The sequence below is a fragment of the Protopterus annectens genome, chromosome 2.part2 (genome assembly GCF_019279795.1).
Source record: "Protopterus annectens isolate FY-2018-M chromosome 2.part2, PAN1.0, whole genome shotgun sequence".
NCBI lineage: Eukaryota > Metazoa > Chordata > Ceratodontiformes > Protopteridae > Protopterus > Protopterus annectens.
The window spans coordinates 144,293,292-144,305,371 of record NC_056730.1 but is presented as its reverse complement, the minus strand read 5'-3'; positions in this window follow the sequence as shown (position 1 = coordinate 144,305,371).

The following is a 12,080-nucleotide window of genomic DNA, read 5'->3' as shown; positions in this document are numbered from 1 at the left end:
ACAGTGGGTAAAACTGCCTTCCAGTTTATAGCCTGCTACAGATCACCCTCCCAAACCCAGGAACCCCACTCGGCCTTCCTGAGAACACTGGAAAATATGAAGGTCTCTCCAAACACCATTATATTGGGCGACTTCAACTACCCAAACATAGACTGGGAGCATTACTCTAGCTCCAACACCCTAGCCAAAAGGTTCCTAGAATTTATAAACTCAAATGCTATGGAACAACTTGTTACCACTCCCACAAGAGGTGAAAACATACTGGACCTGATCATTACCAACATGGGGACTCTATGCTCCAGACCAGAAGTGTATCCCTCACTGGTAAGATCAGACCATAAACTAATCTCACTGGATATTCACATCCCGACCCCACCCCCTGCCCAGAAAACCACAGTGAAAAACTTCTCTAAAGCAAATTTCACACTCCTCAAAACTGAGGTGGAATCCTTCAAAACCCCCGGGCCTGTGGAAAATACGGCCCAGACGGCAGAATCCTTTATAAACGCATTCTATGAACACCTTCAGGAATGCATGGATCATGCGATCCCAAATAAAACCAAGACCCAATCCTCCAAAGGCAGACGTCCTGTCTGGTGGACCCCAGCCATAAACAAACTATACAATAGAAGGAGGAAGCTACTAAATGATAGAGCAAAATCCCAAAAAGGGAAGGCATCTCTGATCAGTATTAGCAAAAAACTACGGGCACACATAAAATTGTCTAAGGCCAGCTTCAAGAGAAAAATTGCACAGGACACTAAGGATAATCACAAGGCTTTCTTTAGTTATGTTAGGAACCTGGGTGGTAATTCCCAGATATGCTCAGAATTAGTCCAAAATGACCAAAAATACACCGAACCCACAGACATTGCCAACATCCTAGCTGACAGGTTCAGCGCAAACTTCTCCCCCCCCCACCAAAAGGGCAAATATCTATCCCAGCAGAGTGCTGCCCCCCTGACATCTCAGATGCTCAGGTAAGAGCCGCCCTCTCCAAAGCAAAAAACACAGCATCAATGGGACCAGATGGTGTCCCAGGCTGCGCCCTACATGAACTCCAAGAAGAGCTAAACCCAAACATAAAACTACTGTTCAATCTCAGCCTTACTACAGGATATGTGCCCAAAGAGTGGCGTACAGCAACAGTGGTCCCTCTCCATAAAGGTGGTACCTCAACGGATCCTGGAAACTATCGCCCCATAAGCCTGACTAGCTTGGTCTGAAAAGCTATGGAAAGGATCATCATGGACCTCATAAATAAAGATATTGGGGACCTACAAACACTGGATCCTACCCAGTTCGGCTTTGTTAAGGGCAGATCCTGCCTCTTAAACCTGGTTGATTTCTTTGAAACAGTCACCAAGGCCATTGACGAGGGGAAGGTGGTCCACACAGCCTACCTGGACCTCGCAAAAGCCTTCGATACAATACCCCACTCGGGCAATATAGATAAGCTCAATAACAGTTCAAAAAAAGCAACCAACTCCACAATCAACCGACCGGACCCCAGAGGCTCGAACAAAACCGAACAGGAAGGTACCAAAAGTGCTCGTACCACCAATGTCTCCCTAGTTACACCAAACACCTCACAACTCAGCCGATGGTAAAAAACAGCTTTAATTCCATAAAATTCCACAAAAGCAGTACATAGGTTTAGCGCTTTCATCTACTGCAGGTAGACTTCTTCAGAACCAATTAAAAAAGATTGCAACAGCTCTTTTAAAGCAGTTTTGGCGCCAAAAATCTTACTTGGGAATACATAGTCATAAAAATGAAAACAAAATAAAACAAAATGAGAATGTAAATAAGTATATACAAAATAATACTATTAATATATTTAAAAAATACATATAAAAATTCATACATCTATCCATAAAAGATACAGTATAACCACTATACATATAGAACAAGTTTATAATAAATAATACAAATTTAATTGGATGAACACATATAGGCATGATGTTACAAACTTGCCCTCCACAAAGAATATACCATATAATATATATTTATAAATTGATAATATATCTATTGTGTACTATATATTAATAGGTTAACCAACCCCAAAAACTAAAAGGATGGGGTACAGAGGGGTGAATTTGGGAAGAATCTAGCCACGGTCCAAAAGTAAAAAAGGTTTAATACTAATGTATTCATTTAGGCCTGGCCAAGAGGTGGCATCACATAAAATCTGCCATTTGGTCTCAAGACAGGACAAACCTGTCTTCCAGTCACCTCCATAATCATTCACCCCTATCTGATCAACTATAGAAAATGTAAAACTATGATGGGAACCTTTTTCACTTATATGTTTACTCAAGGCATTGTTCAAATCAACCTTTTTTATTTTATACAAATGTTCGTAAATACGAGTTTTAAGTTTCCTTTCTGTCTTTCCAATGTAATATCCTTGACAGCTGGAGCAGGTTGCCAAGTACACCACTCTCATAGAGTTACAGTTTCCTTTCTTACCATAACATTTAGTTCTGTTTTTGTTATTGAGTTTAATGATATTACTCTCATTGATGTGTTGACAATATCTACAATTCCCACATTTGTGTGTGTACTCGTCTTTAGATTTTGTCAACTCCTTTTTCTTTCCCCCCTCAACTATCCTCTTGATATTAAATGAAGTATTGTACACACTTGTGGGGTGTAAACCCAAAACCGATGTGATGTCCTCTGAGTTCAAAAAGATGTCCCAATGCCTGTTCAGAATCTGCTTAACTAAATGTGAATAGGGATTGAACATAATAACACAAACGTTGTTTCTATCACCTGTCGTTTGCTTTTGGGTATTCTTCCCTATGAATGTACCTCCTAATAAGGGGATGTATTTGTTTCCCCACGATCTGATGACATATTGGGTCACATCTGTTACCATCTCCTTAGGATACCCTCTGGCAAGGAACATTTTAGCTACAGTGTCCATCTGTTCCTCCATATCCTGTCTCATTGAGCACATTCTGGCTACCCGAATGCATTGTCCCTTGATGACGTTGCGAAAAATATGCGAAGGGTGACAACTGCCATATTGTATATAATCATTAGAAAAGGTGGACTTCCTAAAAATTTTCGACTGAAAACCATCACTCGTTGAGCTAATATAAGTGTCTAAGTAAGAGATACCCACCTTCTCCACCTTGTGTGTAAATCTTAAGAAGTTAGTAGTACTATTGATGTATGCTATGAAGTTTGGTATATCTTCTTTTGGCCCCTTCCAGATGATGAACAGGTCATCCAAAAAGCGTGTGTAAAGGGCGATATGTTTGTAAAATTCACTAGGTTTGACGTAAACATCCTCCCACTCCAACATTACAAGATTCGCAAAAATGGGGGCACATGACGCCCCCATTGCAACTCCTCGAATTTGTTTGAAAAATTCTCCTTGGAACTGGATGTAATTGTGTGAGAGAATAAGTCCCATCATATCTAGTATCAAACAAATCTTATCCCATGTAAGGTCAGAGTGTTTCCTTAAGCTATTTTCAAGACCAGTTGTATAGGGGATGCATGAAAATAAATCCTGAACATCTATCGTGATGAAGGTTAGATCACGTGACCATACATCTTGTTTTAATGTACACAAAAAATCCCAAGAATCCTTAGTTAGGTGGGGGACTTTGTTGTAAATGTGTTTGCACCAAAAGTCAATAGCTACCCCTATGTTGAATGTTTTTGACCTGGAGCCAGAAATAATGGGTCTAAAAGGGGGATTTTCAACACTTTTGTGGATCTTAGGTATCCCCACTATTCTGGCCAATGTAGAATGTTCCGTTCTAATAAACCCGTATTCTTCGTTTGTAATACGGTGGTATGAGCACTTTTGGTACCTTCCTGTTCGGTTTTGTTCAAGCCTCTGGGGTCCGGTCGGTTGATTGTGGAATATAGATAAGCTCACCAGCTTAAATATAAACCCCTATGTCACTAGATGGATTGCAAACTGGCTCAAGGACAGAACCCACATGGTTAGAATTGCTGGAGCCATGTCAGACTCCAAACCAGTTACAAGTGGTGTCCCACAAGGCTCAGTCCTGGGACCTCTCTTGTTCGGTATATATTTCTCGGAGGTACAGGCCAACACGGAAGGACTGTGGCTGACCAAGTTCGCAGATGACTGCAAACTGGGCACCATAATCGACTCTCCAGCCGACACAAGCATCCTCCAAAAGGGCCTCATAGAAACAGACAACTGGTGCCAGAGCCATGGCCTCAAGCTAAATGCCAAAAGTGTATAGTCATCCCTTTGGCAAAAACAGTGCCCACAAATTACCACATAGGTGGTAATCCATTAAGTACAGAAGAAGTAATTAGGGACCTGGGGACCCAAGTTGATAGCAATCTCTCATTTGACAACCACGTGGCCAAAGTGGTTAGAAAAACATTTTATATAGCCCACCTAATCATGAAGGGATTCACATCTAGATCAGGGGAGGTCATCGTGCCTCTTTACTCATCCCTCATCAGGCCCATTATTGAGTACAATGCCCCTTTTGGGATGTACCTTACCAGACACCTGCAGCAACTGGAAAGACCCCAAAAGTACCTCACCAAGAGGATCAAAGGGCTCAAACAGATGCCATATGCTGCCCGGTTAAAGAAACTCCAGCTCTACTCAGTGGCATACCGCCTGTTCAGAGGCGATCTGTGCCTGTCATATAAAGCCATGTCCAACCCGGAATTAATGGACATGCTGCACCTCAGAAAATCCAAATCCCATCGAGCTACTCACTCGAGAGACTTGAACCTCAGCACTGAAATAAATAGGACATGCTGGAGGGACAGATTCATAACCCAGAGGCTCCCTTCACTCTGGAATAAAATCCCAGTCCAGGTTAGGCAGAGTCCCTCATTGACTCTCTTCAAGTGGAATCTTGATGAGTGGATGGGAGATCGTAGGTTTACCCCGGGTATCACTTCTGTGTCACTGTTAGACAGAGGCACAGTATACTAACCTCAAAATAGGGCATAGCAAAATAAATTTAAAATGGGTGGCGAAAGCCAAACACATTCTGGCTAGGCTTATAAATGCCCTAGGGCAGATAGCCTAGTATGAACCTATGAACCTATGAACCTATGTAATTGTTGAGGAAGTATTCCTTTAGCAATATTTTGAATGCCTTTAATGAGTCTAGAAGGGTTATTTCTGGGGTAAGGGTATTCCAAATTCTAGTAGTGGCGTAGTAGTAGAGGCTGTGTCCAGCTCTTTTGTTAGGTTTCTCAACTGTTAGAAGTTGTTTGTTAGTAGATTGTAAATTTCATAGTGGAATATAGGATTGTAGGATGTTCTGAAGGAAAGGGCAGCTATTTGGTGAGTAAATTAGTTTATGAGCTAGAGTTAATTGGGTGGAGTCTAGGTAGTATTGGAACTCCAGCCATTTAAGTTCTTTAAAAGCTAGACAGTGATGAGACTGATATGGTAGGTCTGTTGCAAATTTGGCAATTTTGTGATAGCATGATTTAAGTTTGTTTTTAAGAGTTTGTTTCAAGTTGGTAAAGGTGGGGGCACCATAGAAGGGATGGGAGTAAGAGGCTATTGGCAAGTGTCTTCTTAACTGGTTTATCCATGCACAGTTTGTGCCGGTATAGTTTGCGGAGTTTAAAGTCTGTTTTTTTAATTGCATTGCATATATGGCACATTATTTTGGCTATGCTGATGTATATATCGCGACACCACCACCTTTAATTTAACCCTACTCTGTACAGCTCTTGGTCTAAAAGTGTGGAAGTCACTGAAACCTTGTGCTGCCAGGGTAGTCTCTGCCTCCTTAAAACATATCTAACATGCCCCCCCCCAACATAGCCTCTAGAAACTTCTTAACTAACATACCCCCTCCTAATAAATGCCCATGATACATAGGGACACAACTGGGTTGGATTGCACAGCTAGGCTTATAAAGGCCATGGTGGTCCTTAACCTAGTATATAACTATGAAAGTATGAACTATGAACCAATGTAAAAGCACAGATCTTGGAGCAGAAAAAGAACAATACTCTCAGGCTCAAATCTGGCAGTAGTTAACAGTTTTGCCACAAATGTGAATGAAACTACAAGACTAAGGTGTATCAGGGTTTAAAATACAAGCATCTAGCTTTTGTAAGTAATTATACTTGCGGGGATAGAAGTGCAGTATAATGTAGAAACACAATCTTCCCACATCTGCAAATTAATCTACAAAACTAAAGTCACAGAACAAACTTAAAATGCAAACAGATATCCTTTTTGGCTAAAACATGGTAAAAATAGAAAAGTACAAATAAGTATCATCACACAGGTCACAGTTAGTGCAAACTTTAATATTAAAGCAGAATTGAAATAAAATATATTTTCTCTTTTCTTTTTGATGAAAAGTTTGCTACTGACAGCTCAGGCTTTCCACATCTCTGCAATTCTTGCACAAATGACTTGGGGTGGGGTATCTCTGTGCTGGATATGACAGGCTAGCTGGAGAGGGATCCAATCAAATAGTCAATAATGGAGGTCTTTCAGAAACTTTAGCTAAATGACTCAGGGTGGATGAAGCAGACAGAAAGAACAGGGAAACAGAAGGCACTAGAATGCAACTTTAAGCATGTAAATGATAAGCAGGGTATAAAACTGTAGGAGCAAAAGTGAAATATCAACACTGTAAAAGCACTGAAGCACAAATCCTGGAGCAGAAAAAAACAATACTCTAACTACTGAAATTTTACTACAGTTTAAGGCACCAGACTATGCAAAAATTTACCAGTAACACTGTTTATGAAAAGCACGCAGTAATAAATGACTAGATAATGCTCAAATCTGGCAGCAGTTCACAGTTCTGACATAACTGTAAATGAAATTACTAAGGCCCAGCAGGATTGAAAATATGCAAACAGCTAGTTTTTACAAGTAATTATATTTGTGGAGCTAGAAGTGAAGTATAATGTAGAAACACCATCTTCACAACTGCAAATTAAGCTACAAGGCTAAGGTCCTAGAACAAACTAAAAAATGCAAACAGATAAGAGACAACAAGAGTCAAAATGCATGGAGCAATTGAAGTTCAGGTCTAACAGTCAAATCACACAGAATGTGTATACAGCCTGGTAACACTTGTGATACAGAAAACAAGATGTGCGCTGATCAACAAAATCTTAACAAATGGATCAGAAAGGGGCATTATTAAATTCAAATTATTGAAGAGATCATAGTGACTATACCTAATGTTGAATTCTTCTCAGAGTTTTATGCAAACCAAGGGTTTAGACAGCTCAAACTAGTGAGCGCAGTTCTAAAGTTTGCACTACGAATATACCTTTGATTCATTATAAATCCTGGACTGTACCTTTCGGAATAGTTTTAGCTGCTGAAGTATTCCAATCAGTCATAATAATGAAAGTTGAAAAGCTGGATGGTTTAGCCAGCATTCTAGACAACAATGTATTCTAAGGTATTGCAAACATGAACATTCTACATAAGTAATAAAATTTGTTGGACAGCCTAAAGTCTCAAAGTTTGAAACTCATCATTGACAAATGTCAGATGTATTACTTCTTTGAAGTACATAGGCCATATATTTATAAATAATGGTCTTCAATCATATGATAACCATAGTGAATATGCAGAAGCCTACTGACACATCCCCTCTTATGCAACTTTTATGCATGGTTCAGAATCTGTTCAATTGAATAACTTAGTTATCAAAAATCACGGTAGAACAAAGCAAGCTTCTAGAATATGATACAGAATGGCGTTGGTGCACACATCAAGAAAACACTTTGATTTGATGAAGGGTCCAGTAATCTCTTGCACTAATTTTCAAATATTATGATGTGACACCCCCCAAAAACATTGCAAACTGATGCAGGTCAAAAATGGTTTGATAAATTTTTGTTAGATGAGGTCAGGTCTATAGCTCATGCATCTGTGGCACTAACAGATGCTCAGACATATTATGTACCCCCTAGTTAAGGAGATTCTAGCTACAGTCTTTGGTTGCCAGAAGTTCCGCAGTTATATTTATGGCAAGAGCATTGGCATAGACTTGAACCCCAAAGTACTTCAAAGTATTGTTAGGGATTCCTTACATAAAGTGCCAGCACATCTTTAAAGGATACCAATATTCTTATAAAAAATATGACTTGAATGTACAGTACAACCCACAGAAACATGCACAATGCAGATATTTTATGTAGGGTGTATCTGAATCAATCTAAAGAGGAGCTCTAGAAAAAGATTTGTAAGTGCTGTGGTTTTGTCATTGATACCAATGACAGTAGAGCAATAACAGGCACTGAAAGCTTAAACTGCAGAAGACTTGGAGGTATGGTTGCTTAGACCTGTCATTATGACAAGGCAGCCTGATGGAACGAAGCCCTATACCCTCTCATTTGATCATATTTCTCATTTAAAGATAAACTGCTATACGTCCAATGACTGAATATTAAAGATGGCAAAGTATTCATTCCTACACAGCTGCATAACTGTATGCTAGGAAATCCACATGAATCACACCTAGATATAACAATATGCAAGGAAAGAGCACGAGATGTCTTATAGTGGGCAAATGTGACTGTGCAACTACAACAATTAAAGAGCTATGAAATATGTGGCATGTTTAAGACTCAGAAACAGAAGCAAAAACTCATATTACATGATAGTATTTCATTGCATGACTGAAACTAGGAGAAGACTTAGTCCTGCATAGAAATTAGTATTTTTTGTTATGTGCTATTACCCAATGCACCCCAAAATAGTGCAGTTAAAATATACTACTAGACAATTAGTGATAACTGTCCTAAAGTCTGTATCTTCCTGGCACAGAATTTGAACACTGTATCTGACAATGATCCACATGATGATCTGGAACTGTGTGTCAGATTCCAAAATACATCCCATGTCCCTTCAAAATGTAGCCCTCCCATCTCTCTACTCCAAAGCATGCATTATCTGGACAGCAAATCAGTTCAATACTGAAAAAAAAAATCTTGAAATTATAGGTTTAAGCAAAAAAAAAAAAACACGACATTCTATATAAAAAGAGATGTTGAATAAATCTATAGCTTGATAAAATAAATGTATGGTAAATCTAGTAGGGCTTCTATTAAATTTAAAAGTTGGTACATCTTATTACACAAAACAAACTTTTCCCAAAAAACTGTATATCATTGTGTGCATTGCATATACCTGGCTGTGTCCTTTTTTTCCGAATTTTGTCAGTTAGGATTTTCCTGTATTTTGCAAAGCAGTGGGAATTCACCAGTGTCACATCAAGTCTAAGAAATCCATAGTCAAATGAACAGATTTGCAAGCATGGTCCAGACAGCAGACAATACTTAAAAAAAAAAAACTAAGTATTAAGAAATTACAGATTGTTACTGTTGCTTGTGTAATACAAAAATACTCCATTGCGACCTGTGGGACTATAACCAGCACAGTCATAGCTTCTTATGGGTTAAATATTTCAATCCGTTGTCTGTGTTATTCACAGTAAAAAAAACATTGGCATAACTGTAGTATGCAAGGCAGCAAAAACAAAAATGTTTTTATAATAATACTTCAAGAAATATTTCATTCTTAAATAAAGGGAAAAGAGTTATAATAAACTAAGATTCTAATAAAGTCAGAGTATGGTCATGAACTGCATTGCAGGCTACAGCATTTGGTCATTCTATTTCTCTAAGATCATATCGAACAGAAAGAGATGATGTTCACCCTGGTAATCAAATGTAAACATAAAATAATAAAAATAAATAAATAAAAGCTGAATTGTAAGAACAGGAGATATTTACATAGGTTGTCAGAAGAACAGTTCCATCCAGGTATACCACTGACAAATCAAGGATTTTAAAAGGATTTGATGAAGTCTCTAAAGGATATTTCATTGCAAGTGCCCATTCCTGAATCTACCAATGATGTGCTTGGTTCTCAGCATAACTTACCTCAGGCTTCTTCCCGACATGCTGCTCAAATGATTGGAAATAAACAAGCGAGTCTTATAAAACAGCTGTAAATATTCCAGTCATAGTTGTGTTGTCAGAAAACTTTCAAATACCAAGACTGTATGTAGTTAAAAGAAAGTTTCCGTGTAAAATTCTTATTGCTTGCAGTTTCACATGACTCATAGTTATATATAGTATCTCTTTAATTCTCCATATCTTTTGGGTTTCTAATACCATGACAGGAATGGATCCCATTCCTAAGTCAAAGTACAATTAAAGTTCATGAAATTAGTAGTTTCAGTCTTTTTTTTACTCAAATGATTTTTTTTTTACTCAAATGAATATTGTTTCAATCTTTGATGTCAACCAAAAGTGCTCTTCGAGGCACCCACTATGTGCCCAGTAATGACTCCTGCAATTCGTACGGGGTTACATGTATTGGTAACATATCTAAGTACAATTGTAGATTCTTTTTTATAAGACCCATTGCTCCTAATAGCTAACCACACTGATTCTCACCTAACTGATGTTTCACCAAACCTCCCCCACAGTAATTGGAACTGTCTGGGTATCTTTCTTCCACATTGCTCTCATTTCTGCCTGCAGATTCTGATATTTTATGACATTGTGTCTCTCTGTATGCAAGACACTGTAGTCAGTGGGTGTGGTGATCTCAATGATCAATGCTACTTTTGTCTTCTTTTCATGGACCACTGGAGGGACAGGTTCATAACCCAGATACTGCCCATGCTCTGGAATAGACTTCCCATACATGTCAAGCAGAGCTCCTCACTGGCCCTCTTCAAGAGAAATCTTGATGAGTGGATGGGAAATAGAAAGTTCACCCCGGGGATCACTCCAGTGACTCTACTTGAAAGAGACAGTGGGAACTAACGTCGGGCGGCACAATGCCAGGGCACTTCTATGGGCTAGGCTTGTAAAGGGTCCAGGGCCCTTAGCCTAGTACACACCTATGAACTATATCCGGTTTTCTGGCATATATCTTCTGAACTGTTGGTAATGGGTGATCCCATGTAATGTAAACTTCATTTTCTATGATGCTTTGTGGCTCATGTTTCCAGTGTTTTTCAGACACTTCAGTACCATAATGTTTGCACAATCCCCAGTACAACAGTCTTGCCAAATTATTGTGCCTTTCAGTATACAGTCCTTCTGTCATTAATATGTCACACCCAGCAACGAGGTGTGTGACTGTTTCCAATTCGGTATTATGAAATCTACATTTGTCTGTTTCTCCCACATGTTCAATGGACTTTGTAAACCAGCATGTATGTAGCCCACTATCTTGAGCCACCAATATTAACCTTTCATCTCTTGGTTTGAATTTGCCTCTCCTCAATCATTCCTGCATGCGTTCCTGATCAACATGAGGTTCTTCCAGAAGTTTTCTATACTTGCAACTATATTTATGCATTTTTCACATTTCTTGCCTTCTTACCTGGTCCTTCACCTTATATCCTTTCTTTTGTTTTTTGGCACATTCCGTTGCTGCCTAAATTGTATCTATTTCTGGTTTGATTTCCATTCCTGCTTGACACTGATATGCTTCTGCTAGATTAAACAGAGAAGTCATCTTAGATTTATTCTCCTCATGTTTCAAAATTTTCACTACGTTTGGGTCTTGTGAGATCATCAGATATGTGTGGAGTCCCACGATTGCAGATCTATACATGTAAACAATTTCAAGGAGGCCAATTCCTCCTTCAGAAGAGGGAATATAAAATATTGGTATGCACTGACTTTTATAAATCATTTGGTGAGCATGAAGCATCATTCTTGTTTTCCTATCTAATCTATCCAACACATTCTGGGGCCAGTCAATCACTTCAAAACTGTAAGTTAGGACAGAAAGAGCAAATTGGTTTATAGCTTGGATTTTGTTCCTAGATGTCAACTCTGTTTTCAGGATTAATTAAAGTACAATATAGCTTATCAAGTTATGTACTTAAAGGTATGCTTTGCATGATGGCTATACAAAGCATCATCAGAAAAGGTGAATATTATAGTGGTTGTAGACAGTGTAATGTACCTTTAAGAACCTTTTTGTACAGGAAATCGTCACTTAAATTCAGGCTGATATTCTTCAGTAAAGTATTGAACTGCAAGCAGCTTCAGTAAGTTCATGTGCAACTTTTTCTTGGCTATCTTGACAC